General features: G+C 46.1%; 1 protein-coding gene across 2 annotated transcripts in view; it reads left to right on the plus strand.

Moving 5' to 3' along the window:
- PLCD3 (phospholipase C delta 3) overlaps nt 1-17,924 on the plus strand; it is a 172,395-nt gene continuing 154,471 nt past the window's right edge. Inside the window, exon 1 of one of the 2 annotated variants that reach the window (XM_068263207.1) lies at nt 1-54. The gene's annotated coding sequence lies outside the window, so the exon portion shown is untranslated. Of the gene's footprint in view, nt 55-4,212; nt 4,317-17,924 lie in introns of those variants that run through there. The other variant, XM_068263206.1, reaches the window with a different exon arrangement.

Here is a 17,924-nt window from a genome sequence, read left to right on the forward strand (position 1 = left end):
GGCTACTTTTCTGCAATAGGCAGGAGGACGTCACTAAACACCCTTTTAGCTGAGGTTCGCATGTTCTAGGTGTGTTTGTGGCAGGTTTGCAGTGTGTGTGTGTGTGTGTGTGTGTGTGTGTGTGTGTGTGTGTGTGTCAGGTTTGCAGTGTGTGTGTGTGTGTGTGTGTGTGTCAGGTTTGCAGTGTGTGTGTGTGTGGCAGGTTTGCAGTGTGTGTGTGTGTGTCAGGTTTGCAGTGTGTGTGTGTGTGTGTGTGTGGCAGGTTTGCAGTGTGTGTTTGTGTGGCAGGTTTGCAGTGTGTGTGTTTGTGTGGCAGGTTTGCAGTGTGTGTTTGTGTGGCAGGTTTGCAGTGTGTGTGTGTGTGTGTGTGTGTGTGTGTGTGTGTGTGTGTGTGTGTGTGGCAGGTTTGCAGTGCGTGTGCGGCAGGTTTGCAGTGTGTGGCAGGTTTGCAGTGTGTGTGTGTGTGTGTGTGTGTGTGGCAGGTTTGCAGTGTGTGTGTGTGTGGCAGGTTTGCAGTGTGTGTGGCAGGTTTGCAGTGTGTGTGTGTGTGTGTGTGTGTGTGTGTGTGTGTGTGTGTGTGTGTGTGTGTGTGTGTGTGGCAGGTTTGCAGTGTGTGTGTGGCAGGTTTGCAGTGTGTGTGTGTGTGTGTGTGTGTGTGTGTGTGTGTGTGTGTGTGTGTGTGTGTGTGTGTGTGTGTGGCAGGTTTGCAGTGTGTGTGGCAGGTTTGCAGTGTGTGTGGCAGGTTTGCAGTGTGTGTGTGTGTGTGTGTGGCAGGTTTGCAGTGCGTTTGTGTGGCAGGTTTGCAGTGTGCGTTTGTGTGGCAGGTTTGCAGTGTGCGTTTGTGTGGCAAGTTTGCAGTGTGCGTTTGTGTGGCAAGTTTGCAGTGTGCGTTTGTGTGGCAAGTTTGCAGTGTGCGTTTGTGTGGCAGGTTTGCAGTGTGCGTTTGTGTGGCAGGTTTGCAGTGTGCGTTTGTGTGGCAGGTTTGCAGTGTGTGTTTGTGTGGCAGGTTTGCAGTGTGTGTGTGTGGCAGGTGTGTGTGTGTGTGTGTGTGTGTGGCAGGTTTGCAGTGTGTGTGTGGCAGGTTTGCAGTGTGTGTGTGGCAGGTTTGCAGTGTGTGTGTGGCAGGTTTGCAGTGTGTGTGTGGCAGGTTTGCAGTGTGTGTGTGGCAGGTTTGCAGTGTGTGTGTGTGTGTGTGGCAGGTTTGCAGTGTGTGTGTGTGTGGCAGGTTTGCAGTGTGTGTGTGTGTGGCAGGTTTGCAGTGTGTGTGTGGCAGGTTTGCAGTGTGTGTGTGTGGCAGGTTTGCAGTGTGTGTGTGTGGCAGGTTTGCAGTGTGTGTGTGTGGCAGGTTTGCAGTGTGTGTGTGTGGCAGGTTTGCAGTGTGTGTGTGTGGCAGGTTTGCAGTGTGTGTGTGTGTGTGGCAGGTTTGCAGTGTGTGTGTGTGTGTGGCAGGTTTGCAGTGTGTGTGTGTGTGTGTGGCAGGTTTGCAGTGTGTGTGTGTGGCAGGTTTGCAGTGTGTGTGTGTGGCAGGTTTGCAGTGTGTGTGTGTGGCAGGTTTGCAGTGTGTGTTTGTGGCAGGTTTGCAGTGTGTGTTTGTGGCAGGTTTGCAGTGTGTGTTTGTGGCAGGTTTGCAGTGTGTGTTTGTGGCAGGTTTGCAGTGTGTGTTTGTGGCAGGTTTGCAGTGTGTGTTTGTGGCAGGTTTGCCGTGTGTGTTTGTGGCAGGTTTGCAGTGTGTGTTTGTGGCAGGTTTTCAGTGTGTGTTTGTGGCAGGTTTTCAGTGTGTGTGTTTGTGGCAGGTTTTCAGTGTGTGTGTTTGTGGCAGGTTTTCAGTGTGTGTGTTTGTGGCAGGTTTTCAGTGTGTGTGTTTGTGGCAGGTTTTCAGTGTGTGTGTTTGTGGCAGGTTTTCAGTGTGTGTGTTTGTGGCAGGTTTTCAGTGTGTGTGTTTGTGGCAGGTTTTCAGTGTGTGTGTGTTTGTGGCAGGTTTTCAGTGTGTGTGTTTGTGGCAGGTTTTCAGTGTGTGTGTTTGTGGCAGGTTTTCAGTGTGTGTGTTTGTGGCAGGTTTTCAGTGTGTGTGTTTGTGGCAGGTTTGCAGTGTGTGTGTGTGGCAGGTTTGCAGTGTGTGTGTGTGGCAGGGGGGGGGGCAGGTTTGCCGTGTGTGTGTGGGGGGGCAGGTTTGCCGTGTGTGGGGGGGGGGGGGCAGGTTTGCCATGTGTGTGGGGGGCAGGTTTGCCGTGTGTGTGTGTGGGGGCAGGTTTGCCGTGTGTGTGTGTGGGGGCAGGTTTGCCGTGTGTGTGTGTGGGGGCAGGTTTGCCGTATGTGTGTGTGGGGGTGCAGGTTTGCCGTGTGTGTGTGGGGGGGGGCAGGTTTGCCGTGTGTGTGGGGGGGGGGGGGCAGGTTTGCCGTGTGTGTGTGTGGGGGGGGGCAGGTTTGCCGTGTGTGGGGGGGGGCAGGTTTGCCGTGTGTGGGGGGGGGGCAGGTTTGCCGTGTGTGTGTGTGGGGGGGGCAGGTTTGCCCCGTGTGTGTGGGGCAGGATTGCGTAGAGTGAGTGGCGGCGGGAGAGCCAGCTGGCGGGATGGAGAATGGCGATCGCGGCTTACTGCTCTTGTGGCGGCTACTTTTCTGCAATAGGCAGGAGGATGTCACTAAACACCCTTTTAGCTGAGGTTCACATGTTCTAGGTGTGTGTGTGTGTGTGTATACAGTGTGTGTGTGTGTGTGTGTGTACAGTGTGTGTGTTTGTGGCAGGTTTTCAGTGTGTGTGTTTGTGGCAGGTTTTCAGTGTGTGTGTTTGTGGCAGGTTTTCAGTGTGTGTGTTTGTGGCAGGTTTTCAGTGTGTGTGTTTGTGGCAGGTTTTCAGTGTGTGTGTGGCAGGTTTGCAGTGTGTGTGTGTGGCAGGTTTGCAGTGTGTGTGTGTGGCAGGTTTGCAGTGTGTGTGTGTGGCAGGTTTGCAGTGTGTGTGTGGCAGGTTTGCAGTGTGTGTGTGTGTGTGGCAGGTTTGCAGTGTGTGTGTGTGGCAGGTTTGCAGTGTGTGTGTGTGGCAGGTTTGCAGTGTGTGTGTGTGTGGCAGGTTTGCAGTGTGTGTGTGTGTGGCAGGTTTGCAGTGTGTGTGTGTGTGGCAGGTTTGCAGTGTGTGTGTGTGTGTGGCAGGTTTGCAGTGTGTGTGTGTGTGTGTGTGTGGCAGGTTTGCAGTGTGTGTGTGTGTGTGGCAGGTTTGCAGTGTGTGTGTGTGTGTGTGTGGCAGGTTTGCAGTGTGCGTGTGTGTGGCAGGTTTGCAGTGTGCGTGTGTGTGGCAGGTTTGCAGTGTGCGTGTGTGTGGCAGGTTTGCAGTGTGCGTGTGTGTGGCAGGTTTGCAGTGTGCGTGTGTGTGGCAGGTTTGCAGTGTGCGTGTGTGTGGCAGGTTTGCAGTGTGCGTTTGTGTGGCAGGTTTGCAGTGTGTGTTTGTGTGGCAGGTTTGCAGTGTGTGTGGCAGGTTTGCAGTGTGTGTGGCAGGTGTACAGTGTGTGTGTGTGGCAGGTTTGCAGTGTGTGTGTGTGGCAGGTTTGCAGTGTGTGTGTGTGTGTGGCAGGTTTGCAGTGTGTGTGTGTGTGGCAGGTTTGCAGTGTGTGTGTGTGTGGCAGGTTTGCAGTGTGTGTGTGTGTGGCAGGTTTGCAGTGTGTGTGTGTGTGGCAGGTTTGCAGTGTGTGTGTGTGTGGCAGGTTTGCAGTGTGTGTGTGTGTGGCAGGTTTGCAGTGTGTGTGGCAGGTTTGCAGTGTGTGTGTGTGTGTGTGGCAGGTTTGCAGTGTGTGTGTGTGTGGGGGGGGGGCAGGTTTGCCGTGTGTGTGTGGGGGGGCAGGTTTGCCGTGTGTGTGGGGGGGCAGGTTTGCCGTGTGTGTGGGGGGCAGGTTTGCCGTGTGGGAGGGGGGGGCAGGTTTGCCGTGTGTGTGTGTGGGGGCAGGTTTGCCGTATGTGTGTGTGTGTGGGGGTGCAGGTTTGCCGTGTGTGTGTGGGGGGGGCAGGTTTGCCGTGTGTGTGTGTGTGGGGGGGGGGGCAGGTTTGCCGTGTGTGTGTGGGGGGGGGGGGGGGGCAGGTTTGCCGTGTGTGTGTGTGGGGGGGGGGCAGGTTTGCCGTGTGTGTGGGGGGGGCAGGTTTGCCGTGTGTGTGTGTGTGTGTGTGGGGGGGGCAGGTTTGCCCCGTGTGTGTGGGGCAGGATTGCGTAGAGTGAGTGGCGGCGGGAGAGCCAGCTGGCGGGATGGAGAATGGCGAGCGCGGCTTACTGCTCTTGTGGCGGCTACTTTTCTGCAATAGGCAGGAGGATGTCACTAAACACCCTTTTAGCTGAGGTTCACATGTTCTAGGTGTGTGTGTGTGTGTGTATACAGTGTGTGTGTGTGTGTGTGTACAGTGTGTGTGTGTGTACAGTGTGTGTGTACAGTGTGTGTGTGTCTGTGTGTGTGTGTGTGTGTCTGTGTGTGTGTGTGTACAGTGTGTGTGTGTACAGTGTGTGTGTACAGTGTGTGTGTACAGTGTGTGTGTACAGTGTGTGTGTGTACAGTGTGTGTGTGTGTACAGTGTGTGTGTACAGTGTGTGTGTGTGTACAGTGTGTGTGTGTGTACAGTGTGTGTGTGTGTACAGTGTGTGTGTGTGTGTACAGTGTGTGTGTGTGTGTGTACAGTGTGTGTGTGTGTACAGTGTGTACAGTGTGTGTGTGTGTACAGTGTGTGTGTGTGTACAGTGTGTGTGTGTGTGTGTACAGTGTGTGTGTGTACAGTGTGTGTGTGTGTACAGTGTGTGTGTGTGTACGTGTGTGTGTGTGTACGTGTGTGTGTGTGTGTGTGTGTACAGTGTGTGTGTGTGTACAGTGTGTGTGTGTGTGTACAGTGTGTGTGTGTGTACAGTGTGTGTGTGTGTGTGTACAGTGTGTGTGTGTGTGTACAGTGTGTGTGTGTGTGTACAGTGTGTGTGTGTGTGTACAGTGTGTGTGTGTGTACAGTGTGTGTGTGTACAGTGTGTGTGTGTGTGTGTGGCAGGTTTGCCGTGTGTGGCACAGTAATGTTTGTATTGTACTGACCTTTCTCTTGTTGTCATGAGACCACATTTTCTAATCGTATTTTTTGCGGTCTAAAACACCTCCCAGGAACTGTATGATTGTAAATATTATATTTTGGTTCCTAGAAAGAACTACAAGATTACCGGTCCAGTAATGAAAAAACTACACAAAAACGTAACGTGCTGCTGTTAAGGCCCCCTTCTTGTGCTGTGCCCCCTTTCCCAAAAACAAGGGTTCCCCAAACAACTAGCACCCCTCCAACAAGTTTCGCTAATTAACTGTTTTCCAGGGGCTGTCTGGAATGTCTGCTCCTCCCCCTCCCTTTATTGAAAGGTTATATGTAGTGTATAGTAGAGTCCTGCACCCTGCTAATACATGCAACAGAACAAGACAAGACACTGAACATTTATATTGTGCTTTTCTCCTGGTGGACCCAGAGCTGCAGCCGCTAGAGCACGTTCTATAGGCAGTAGTAGTGTTAGGGAGTCTTGCCCAAGGTCTCCTACTGAATAGCTGCTAGTTTACTGAACTGGAAGAGCAGAGAATCCAAAACCTGGTCTCTTGTGTCAGAACCCATTAGACCTGCACTTCACAACCAGCAAGCCTTGTTAAATGCTTATGGGAAATTGCAACTGATATGTGTTACACACCATGCAATTTCCCATCAGATTGACGGGTCGAACCGGTAATTTCCTGAGGGGTCTGATCAGCTACTATCAATTTTCAGAAAGCTACCGCACAAAATGGATTGCGTCATTTATCGGGAGCCGATCGGACCTGTCGGAAATGATCAGTTTGATCTGATGGGAAATGAATATTGTATTAGGTGGCTTTTTCCTGTACATATACGCTGGTCATCAAGCATGCTGTGCTGTATGGAGAGTGGAGCACCACCTGGTGTATGATGCTGGTATCTGCTTCAGTATATGACAGTAGCTGACCACTATGGTTTTCCAAAATGCCTGATCAGCAGTCTGGGGACAGCCATGTACAGTCTCAGGGCTGGTGCGCACCAGAGCGGTTCTGAAGAGTTGTTTTTTTTTAAATGCTTGCAGGGGGAAAACCGCTTGGCTAATGAAAGCGAATGGGATGGTGCACACCAGAGCGGGTGGTTTTCCCCCAAACGCAAACTCCTGTCCTGCAGCATTTTTTTAGATTTCTGAGGCGTTTCCGCCTCAATGTTAAAGTATAGGAAAGTGGAAAACCGCTCTGAAAAACCATCAGATCAGAGCGGTTTTCCAGGCGTTTTTGTTACAGTAGCTGTTCAGTAACAGCTTTACTGTAACAATATTTTTAATCTGCTACCCAAACGCTCCAAAAACCGCTAGGCATGTTTATAAAATCTCTTTAAGGGCCCATTTACAGTAGAGCGTTTTGCCGGTGATTTTTGGCAAAACGCTTAAGCGCTAGTGCTCTAATACCCTATGGGCCCGTTCTCACTCGGGCGATTGGCGTTAATCGCCAAACGCAAACGCGTAACCTGCACCATTTTCAGGTGATTTCCCGGCTATCATGTTATAGGGGTTTAGAAGCGCTAAGCGTGATTGCGGAAAAATCGATGCAGTGTCCAGGGATTTTTCTGCGTTAATCGCGGAAAAAGCACTCCCGCAAAATGCCGGCGTGCTTTTAGGTGTGAATGGGGCCTAAACATGCCTAGAATCGCTCTGAAAATCTGCTTCTAAAATCTCTAGCGTTTTGCGGATCTGCTAGAGGTTTTGGGATGTGCACTGGGCCTTTGAAAAAGTTGCCAGAAACGATCGGGCATAATTGCATCAGGCAATATAAGTTGAAAGTGTGTACTGCTCTCAACAGTATAGCAAAGTACAGAGGCGCCAATAGGATAAAACACACTAAAAGGTTTAAAAATATTCGGGTGGTGGTGGTGGGCCGACCGACCCAAAAAACAGACTTGATGCTGTCAGTACAGTCAAACAATTTATTTATATACTCCAAAAACAACTGCGACGCGTTTCACGGGCAAGATCCCGCTTCTTCAGGCATTAAACAGGAGTATCACACTACAATGCAAATGACAGAGATCACACCAAATCAGAACGCTGTATATGTACATATGTAAATGAACATTAGTGATATTGGTATAGTATATTGCTTAGTCTAGTTGACTTTTCAGTGTTTGTGAAATCTATCCTAGTATATCCGACAGTGTGTGGGGGCTATTTATGTCAAGGGTGAGGTGGGTGACGGCAGTGGGTGGAGAGGGGAGGGGGAGACTCTACTATGGGACAAAGTGGGGGAACAGACTGTCTATAACATCGTGTTGAAGCAGGTGAGGTCCAAATAAAAATGCTATGCTGTATGGTAGAAACCAGGTAAATAGTGTAGTGGCAGGTGGGGAAGTTCAAATAAAAGATACTAGGCTATATGGTAGAGCACAAGTTGTTCGCATGGCAAATAGAAAAGTGGAGTGAATCATTCACCAAACCTGTGTAGAAAAAAAGTATCATTATAAAGTTGCTTACCAGCTCTAGGTCCCGAAAAGGTTTGGCACCTCTGTGTTTATCTGCCCGTTCGGGACCTGTTATATAGCCGCTATATAACAGGTCCCGAACGGGCAGATAAACACAGAGGTGCCAAACCTTTTCGGGACCTAGAGCTGGTAAGCAACTTTATAATGATACTTTTTTTCTACACAGGTTTGGTGAATGATTCACTTCACTTTTCTATTTGCCATGCGAACAACTTGTGCTCTACCATATAGCCTAGTATCTTTTATTTGAACTTCCCCACCTGCCACTACACTATTTACCTGGTTTCTACCATACAGCATAGCATTTTTATTTGGACTTCCTCACCTGCTTCAACACGATGTTATAGACAGTCTGTTCCCCCACTTTGTCCCATAGTAGAGTCTCCCCCTCCCCTCTCCACCCACTGCCGTCACCCACCTCACCCTTGACATAAATAGCCCCCACACACTGTCGGATATACTAGGATAGATTTCACAAACACTGAAAAGTCAACTAGACTAAGCAATATACTATACCAATATCACTAATGTTCATTTACATATGTACATATACAGCGTTCTGATTTGGTGTGATCTCTGTCATTTGCATTGTAGTGTGATACTCCTGTTTAATGCCTGAAGAAGCGGGATCTTGCCCGTGAAACGCGTCGCAGTTGTTTTTGGAGTATATAAATAAATTGTTTGACTGTACTGACAGCATCAAGTCTGTTTTTTGGGTCGGTCGGTCCACCACCACCACCCGAATATTTTTAAACCTTTTAGTGTGTTTTATCCTATTGGCGCCTCTGTACTTTGCTATATCGATTTTTCACCCTGTGTGGAAGGGTGCATCACCCATTTCTTCTTTCAGAGAGCGACATCTTAATCCTGAGTGGGGACAGGTTCTCCCCACCTGCTTATATAGTGGTTGCCTGGACGGCAACCCACGTTTGTGAGTATAATACTTACCTGTTAATTTACCCTACCTATTCCAATACATACTATACTATACCGGGCTCTCTGTTTTTTTTTCATTTTGCTCTCAACAGTAATTTGTATTGAAAATTGTATTCAGTTTGGGTCAAATGCGGCTGCTGTCAATTTGGATTAGTACAGTTCCAATCTGTATAGAAATTGCAAGCAAGTTTACATTAGACTCGATATTTAGGAAAAAAAATAAATGGGTAGGGTTTACTGGGCTTGTATACAGTGATGTGAAAAACTATTTGCCCCTTCCTGATTTCTTATTCTTTTGCATGTTTGTCACACTTAAACGTTTCTGCTAATCAAAAACCGTTAACTATTAGTCAAAGATAACATAATTGAACACAAAATGCAGTTTTAAATGTTGGTTTTTATTATTTAGTGAGAAAAAAAACTCAATCTACATGGCCCTGTGTGAAAAAGTGATTGCCCCCCTTGTTAAAAAATAACTTAACTGTGGTTTATCACACCTGAGTTCAATTTCTGTAGTCACCCCCAGGCCTGGTTACTGCCACACCTGTTTCAATCAAGAAATCACTGACACAGACAAGTAGACCAAAAGCACCTCAAAAGCTAGACATCATGCCAAGATCCAAAGAAATTCAGGAACAAATGAGAACAAAAGTAATTGATATCTATCAGTCTGGTAAAGGTTATAAAGCCATTTCTAAAGCTTTGGGACTCCAGCGAACTACAGTGAGAGCCATTATCCACAAATGACAACAACATGGAACAGTGATGAACCTTCCCAGGAGTGGCCGGCCGACCAAAATTACCCCAAGAGCGCAGAGAAAACTCATCTGAGAGGCCACAAAAGACCCCAGGACAACATCTAACGAACTGCAGGCCTCACTTGCCTCAATTAAGGTCAGTGTTAACGACTCCACCATAAGAAAGAGACTGGGCAAAAACGGCCTGCATGGCAGATATCCAAGGAGCAAACCACTTTTAAGCAAAAAACATTAAGGCTCGTCTCAATTTTGCTAAAAAAACATCTCAATGATTGCCAAGACTTTTGGGAAAATACCTTGTGGAGCGACGAGACAAAAGTTGAACTTTTTGGTTGGTGCGTGTCCCGTTACATCTGGCATGGAAGTAACAGAGAATTTCAGCAAAAGAACATCATACCAACAGTAAAATATGGTGGTGGTAGTGTGATGGTCTGGGGTTGTTTTGCTGCTTCAGGACCCGGAAGGCTTGCTGTGATAGATGTAACCATGAATTCTACTGTCTACCAAAAAATCCTGAAGGAGAATGTCCGGCCATCTGTTCGTCAACTCAAGCTGAAGCGATCTTGGGTGCTGCAGCAGGACCGTGACCCAAAACACACCAGCAAATCCACCTCTGAATGGCTGAAGAAAAACAAAATGAAGACTTTGGAGTGGCCTAGTCAAAGTCCTGACCTGAATCCTATTGAGATGTTGTGGCATGACCTTAAAAAGGCGGTTCATGCTAGAAATCCTCAAAGCTGAATTACAACAATTCTGCAAAGATGAGTGGGCCAAAATTCCTCCAGAGCACTGTAAAAGACTCGTTGCAAATTATCGCAAACGCTTGATTGCAGTTATTGCTGCTAAGGGTGGCCCAACCAGTCATTAGGTTCAGGGGGCAATCACTTTTTCACACAGGGCCATGTAGGTTGGAGTTTTTTTTTTTTCTCACTAAATAATAAAAAAAACATAATTTAAAACTGCATTTTGTGTTCAATTATGTTATCTTTGACTAATAACGGTTTTTGATGAGCAGAAACATTTAAGTGTGACAAACATGCAAAAGAATAAGAAATCAGGAAGGGGGCAAATAGTTTTTCACATCACTGTAGATCTCGGTAGACAGACATGACAATATAGGCAGTACAATATTTTATTGTAGCAACAGCTACTTCTTCAGAGGCATGAAAATTGCAAGTAGATCGTCCGAGATCGGAAAATAAAAAGCACATACTTGCCTAAGAGGGAATCCTTAGGATCCTGTAGAGTAAGGGTCAGGAACCTTTTTGTCTGAGAGAGCCATAGACACCACATATTTTAAAATGTAATTCCATGAGAGCCATACAATATGTTTCAGTAGGGCTCATGTCCCTGTTGCCATGGTGATGTGTATACAGTTGATCCGCCGGGCAGCGGAAGTGTCGGACACGTCTTCAGTGTCTCTTGGGTTTCAGCAACATCAGAATAACAAGAAATCGAGGTCTTGAGTAAGGGGGTGACCCCGAAACATATCATGTTTGCAACTTTTCCAATAAATGCAAGTTTATGATCGCCAGTAGAGTGCCGACCTTGATTTCTTGTTATTGTGAACAGAATTGGTGGAGTGGTGAACCACGGAGTGTAGGAGCACCGGCGGACCAGGTGCGTGAAGCCTGGGTGGGTGAGGACCCCGGCACTTTGACTGTTTGTATTTCAGCAACATCAGCAATTTCCCTGAGAGCCAGACAGGAGAAATACCGACTAACAGCTCGTACAATTAACTAGCTGACTTGGGGGTTAATTCACTTTGTAGGACCGGATCCCCACACTTTGATTGGCCCAATAGGCAGCCTATTGGGCCAAAGTGTGGGGATCTCATCCTACAAAGTCACTGCATCTGACAGGGTCCAGAGTGGGACAATTGGAGCAGACGTTCGTTTTGGGGTAGTGCGGGTAAGTTGGTAGTGATTGCTACAGCAGTAGCGTGCACTACTTTGAAAATGTTACTTGCGCGTTCACACTAAGCTGCGCTGCTTGAGCAGTGTAGCTTAGTGAATCGACCCCTACTGATTTGTATGTGAGCCAGTTGTAGCCATCACGAGCCACATCTGGCTCCTGAGCCATAGGTTCTCTACCCCTGTTGTAGAGGCTTCCCTTGTCATCCTCGCCTGTGCTGTAGCATGAAGCCGCTTGTTCACCATTGGCTCTGGCTTACTGAGTAGGCGTACGTGTGCGGTAAGGCTGCCAGCAATTGTATTACAGGTGTAATCACCATGATGTCACCACCAAAACTAGTGTGGCTCAAAGTACACCTGCTCTAAAGGGATAGCCCCTGGATTGGAAAGTGAGGCAGGAAGTTTGGGCTGCCTTATGACTGCAGTGGCCGCTCTCACTATAGTTATGCCTCTGGCCATAGGAGTGGACCCTGAGTCAGCTAATTTTGGCGTTGCGCTGCGCTGAACGTTTGGGCGGGACCATAGGCCACAATGAGAATTACGGCTACAGTGGTGCTCAGTAACTAATTTGGGTGCCGATGAGTGCTGGGGCTAAAATTGGAGAAAAGGTAATTTGGCTTCCGGCAGCAGCCGGCGCACCAATTACATTTCTTCCAGACTTGCGACAACTCAAAGGCGGAATAGTATTTAATTTTAGCGAAAAAGCTGGAAACGGTAAGGACGGGCCAGACTCGTCCAGTAATTACAATTACTTACCTGCAGCATTGCTGCCATGTGGGATACCTTGCCGACACCTCACAGCTTCCCTACAAGCGTATTCCCATCTTCTTCAAGGCGATCCCCGGCAGCGATCTTTTCTTTCTCCTCCTTCTTTCTAGCCCTCGGCGATCACATCACCTGGTGCGTCCCTTTGATGACGCTACATGTGCCTCCGGTGTTGGGCGTACGCCGTGCCATCACAACAATCACAAATTAATTTTTTTATTTATTGGATTCAATACAAACATTTGTTTTGTATCCAATATAACAAATTCTAGGTGCAGTTAAAAAAAAATAAAAATGTTTTTGTTCTTGTTATCGTATGCATGCCTACGGACAGCTTGCAAGACCACAACCTACAAGTGCTCTGTGAAAATGCTTACAATATAAGAAACCCTTTGTTGTACTGCTTTTGGCACAAAAATCGCAGGAAAATTAAAATACCAGGTAGTTAAAGAGACTCCGTAACAAAAATTGCATCCTGTTTTTTATCATCCTACAAGTTCCAAAAGCTATTCTAATGTGTTCTGGCTTGCTGCAGCAATTTGTACTATCACAGTCTCTGTAATAAATCAATGTATCTTACCCTTGTCAGACTTGTCAGCCTGTGTCTGGAAGGCTGCCAAGTTCTTCAGTGTTGTGGTTCTGCTATGCACTCCCCCCTCAGGGGGGAAAGAAACACACAAATGATCTCTTGAGATTCAAAAGGAATGCTGTATACAGCCTGCTTGTGTATGGATGTATTTTCTATGTGTGGACATACTGTACATCAACCTACTTCCTGTTTTGGTGGCCATTTTGTTTGTTTATAAACAAACTTTTTAAAACTGTTTTTAACCACTTTTAATGCGGCGGGGAGCGGTGAAATTGTGACAGAGGGTAATAGGAGATGTCCCTTAACGCACTGGTATGTTTACCTTTGTGCAATTTTAACAATACAGATTCTCTTTAACATGGCCGAGAGTTTCAGCGGGAGCAGAGTGAGCCGTGTTATGGCTTCACCCTGCACCCAAATTTACTAGCGGCCGTTTTAAATGTATGTGTCTACCTTTCTCCCTGCTATCTAGGAATAAAGTGCGTGGTATACCTGCTGCTGTTTCTCTCTCTGTGTTTCACATATCTGCAAATGTTTGTGTCATTCCCCTTTCTCGCCTCAACAACCTGCATTACGTACTCCTCCAGTAGAGGACCTACTGTAACTGCTCAGCAGAGCACCTTGCCTTTTACGACGCATGAAATCCTCCTGCTTTTCTCCTCTATAAGGGCTTGCTTACATTGTGTTCCGCTCGCGTTTTTTTTTTGTTTCCCGCCACTTGGGTTGGCATTCCGTTTTTGTGAGAAGCGCTTTTCTAAGCGGGTTTTAATTAACTTCCTGACCCAAGTCAGGAAGTGAACTCTTTGACCTGGAAAAGAATACAATGTATTTATTCAAACTAATGCAATCGCCCCACAAAGCGATTTTGTGAGCGTTTAGCGCTCTTCCTATACCTTTCATTATAGCAAAACCCCAAAAATGGTCCAGGCACCGCTTTGCTGAACGCACAGCGCACGGACCGCGCTGATATGAACCTTCTCATAGACATTCATAGCACAAGCGTTTATGGGGGCGATTTTAAAAATCACCTGCGCTTGAATAAAGGCCGAAAATGCCTCTATTGTGAATGAGCCCTAAAAGCTGCTCAAAGCCGTTTCACTGCAGAATGTTATGTTCTGAGGATGAAACCCGGTAGAATAACCTTTTAGAGCTGGAAGCCACTAGGAATCGCTGTATTGCTTTTAAATCGCGCTTAGCACAATGTACAGCAATTTCTAGGCCGAGGGCAACACCGTTTGCGCTCCAATATGAAGTGCTATACAGTAAATTGTATTGTGCTTCCGATTAGTGTAGTTTTTTTAATAAACTTTATAATATATGCTAGTTATTCGACTGTAGCCCTGCCCCCTAATGGAAGAGGTCATAAGTTTTTCTCTAGGAGCAATCAGAAAAGCGCCTATGACCTCTTCTGCTAAGGGGTGTGGCTACGGACAGAAGCCAGACAACAGGACACTTGGTAAGTATAATTAGCTTTTTTTTTTTTTTTTTTTTTTTTTAAATCAAACCGTTCGATCCCCAATTTGCTGCAAAATGTATTTTCAAAGCGATTTTTGTAGCTCCTCGATGCCTAGCATTGGGTGCAAACGTGGCTAAAATGCTGCATGTTTGCGATTAACCCTTATTGCAATCGCACTAGTGTGTTCCCCAACATTTAGACAGGTTGGCAAAGCGTTTTTTTTTGGTTTTGTTTTTTTTGGAATCGGCGATCCGAAAACCCTGCCAAAATCACCCTAGTGGGTCACAGCCCTTAGGCAGCTTTTAGATTAAGCCATATGTAAGTTAATAGCCTAGTAACTCATCTGCAGACACTTAGGCCTCATTCACACTGGAGCGTATTGAAAGTGATTTCAGCAGCGCATTCTAACGGTGTTGATCGCTAGCCTTTTGTAAAGCCCTACTCCAGTGCAAAGTGTATGGCAATGTTCATACTTGGAGATAGCCAGCGATTAGCCATTTAGCCCGGAGCAGAACTGTGCCGAGGGACCTAAGGGCTCATTTACACTGGTCGATACATTTAATAAAAAAAAGTATGAATGGGTTTGTGAGTTGCTGGGCTTTTCTATGCACTTCATGAGTTTTAGGCCTCTTTCACAGTAGGACGTTGCCGTTTGATGCGACGTTAAAGTCGCAATGCACATTACAAGGCAACACCCCCAAAAAAGTTGCAACGCAACTTAATGCCCCGTTATCGTCGCATATAGTAGAGCATATAGGCAATGAAAAGTATGCTTCCAAGTCCTTACTGAGCATGTGCAAACAGTCCAACGCAGCTAATAACGTGTATAACGCACAGCATGCAGCACTTTCTAATAACGTGTGCATTGTGAATGTCGCACAGACTTAGTATTGCTGTGCTACTTTTTGGGGGCATTGCGTTGTACTTTGCATTGCGACTTTAACGTTGCATCAAACCGCAACGTCCTACTGTGTAAGAGGCCTTAACTCCTGGCGAGTTCAATTGCACAGCAACTCACTAGTGTACACTATGTGCAGTGAGTCAAAACTCGCATAGTGGGAATGAGCCCTGACAGACTTCTAGGGGCTGAAAGCAGCCCCAAGTGAGTAAACCTTTTTGTTTTTTAAATGCCGGATATATCCTTTAAGGTGCAATTTGAATTATATGAACCTCCCAAGCTGCGTTTTTCAGCTTGACCTCTTTCTGCCTGCTCAGACTGTTCAGGTGATGTGATAAATATACTTCAATACTTATTAGGCTGGGTTTGCAGTTGGCACGGTGTTCCCTGTAAAAGCAAGAATTTTATGTTTTACGGCAACGCACTGACATTAAACTGCATCGGACGCACTGTTAATGTTGCATAAGTTTTGCATTGCAGTGCAACGTTATGGGTCACAATGCAGCCGTTAAATTGCAATGCACCTCTGTGAATATAGCCCAATACATATGGGCCAAATTTAACATTTTTTTTTTCCACATACTCTTTCAACTACTTTCACTCACCTAAAGGATTGTTAGGAACACCATACTAATAGGGTGTTTGACCCGCTTTTGCCTTTAGAACTGCCTTAATTCTACGTGGCATTTATTAAACAAGGTGCTGAAAGCATTCTTTAGAACTGTTGGCCCATATTGATAGGATAGCATCTTGCAGTTGATGGAGATTTGTGGGATGCACATCCAGGGCACGAAGCTCCTGTTCTATCACATCCCAAAGAGGCTCTATTGGGTTGAGATCTGGTGACTGTGGGGGCCATTTTAGTACATTGAACTAATTGTCATGTTCAAGAAACCAATTTGAAATGATTTAAGCTTGGTGACATGGTACATTATCCTGCTGGAAGTAGCCATCAGAGGATGGGTACATGGTGGTCATGACGGGATGGACATGGTCAAAAACAATGCTCACCACCACCAGCCTGCACAGTGGTAACAAGGCATGATGGATCCATGTTCTCATTCTGTTTATGCCAAATTCTGACTCTATCGAGACTCATCAGACCAGGCATCATTTTTCCAGTCTTCAACTGTCCAATTTTGGTGAGCTCGTGCAAATTAAAGCCTCTTTTTCCTATTTGTAGTGGAGATGAGTGGTACCCAGTGTCTGCTGTTGTAGCCCATCCGCCTCAAGGTTGTGCATGTTGCGGCTTCACAAATGCTTTGCTGCATACCTTGCTTGTAACGAGTGGTTATTTCAGTCAACGTTGCTCTTCTATCAGCTTGAATCAGTCGGCCCATTCTTTTCTGACCTCTAGCATCAACAAGGCAGTTTCGCTCACAGGACTGCCGCATACTGGATGTTTTTCCCTTTTCACACCATTCTTTGTAAACCCTAGAAATGGTTGTGTGTGAAAATCCCAGTAACTGAGCATATTGTGAAATACTCAGACCGGCCCGTCTGGCACCAACAACCATGCCACACTCAAAATTGCTTAAATCACCTTTCTTTTCCATTCTGACATTCAGTTTGGAGTTCAGGAGATTGTCTTGACCAGGACCACACCCCTAAATGCATTGAAGCAACTGCCATGTGATTGGTTGATAATAGCTTTAATGAGAAATTGTACAGGTGTTCCTAATAATCCTTTAGGTAAGTGTTGGTATCAGTCTCTGGTCCTTTAATGACCAAAGCATTTTTATTTTATTTTTTTACCTCAATTTCTCTGTTCCTGATCATTGTGATTGGCTCACAGTAATCTGGCAAGCAGGAGCCACTGATAACCACTCCTCACAGAGGTATGGAACTTGCCTTTCTTCTGTGTAGCCAGGGACGTGTGTTCGCATTCCATGCATGGGAGCCGCCGACATTAAAGGACACCCGAGGCGAAAATAAACTGATGAAAGAAACGATTATATCTATCTTCCTTCTAAAAAAATGACTTTTTAAGATTTCACAGTTTTATTTTATGTTTAAAGAGAATCTGTATTGTTAAAATCGCACAAAAGTAAACATACCAGTGTGTTAGGGGACATCTCCTATTACCCTCTGTCACAATTTCGCCGCTCCCCGCCGCATTAAAAGTGGTTAAAAACAGTTTTAAAAAGTTTGTTTATAAACAAACAAAATGGCCACCAAAACAGGAAGTAGGTTGATGTACTGTATGTCCACACATAGAAAATACATCCATACACAAGCAGGCTGTATACACCCTTCCTTTTGAATCTCAAGAGATCATTTGTGTGTTTCTTTCCCCCTCGAGTTCTCATGCACTGAAGTTTTAGGCTGCTCTTTTCTTCCTGCAAACAGCTTTGCCCTTGTCTGAATTTCCTCAGTATGTGAAAGCCCAGCCAGCTCAAAGGACACTTTATCCAGCTTGTAAAAGATACGAGAGCAGAGAGAAGCTGCACTAATCTAAATATCACACAGGCAGTGTGCAGAGAGGGGCCTGAAAGGGGGAGTTCATAGCAGAACCACAACACTGAAGAACTTGGCAGCCTTCCAGACACTGGCTGACAAGTCTGACAGGGGAAAGATACATTGATTTATTACAGAGACTGTGATAGCAGAAAGTGTTGCAGTAAGCCAGAACACATTAGAATAGCTTTTGGAACTTGTAGGATGATAAAAAACAGGATGCAATTTTTGTTACGGAGTCTCTTTAAGTCTACTTTTTAACTTTTAACTGTTTTACTCAATGACACATTCATTGAAGTATACCAGAGCTAAAATCTATGAACTATTGACCCTTTTTATCTCTTTCCTGCCTTCAGAAGCCATTTTCTGCTAGGAAAGTGTTTTATAGTTTGAATTTCTAATCAGTGAGGGTCACACTGTAGTCACTTCCTGTCTGAGTCAGGACTGAGTCACCCACTTACATACCTGATATTTAACTCTTTCAGGCAGAGAAAGAAAAAAAAAAGTAACTTAGCCTAATTATTTGTATGCTAGGCACTGTACATACCCATGTCTGTCTCATGTCACATGTCACCTCTGATATCCTTAAAAACTGCCTCATCAGGCTTAGGCAACCACAAGTGTGGCTTAGTTTTAACTT

The sequence above is a fragment of the Hyperolius riggenbachi genome, chromosome 12 (genome assembly GCF_040937935.1).
Source record: "Hyperolius riggenbachi isolate aHypRig1 chromosome 12, aHypRig1.pri, whole genome shotgun sequence".
Classification (NCBI taxonomy): Eukaryota; Metazoa; Chordata; class Amphibia; order Anura; family Hyperoliidae; genus Hyperolius; species Hyperolius riggenbachi.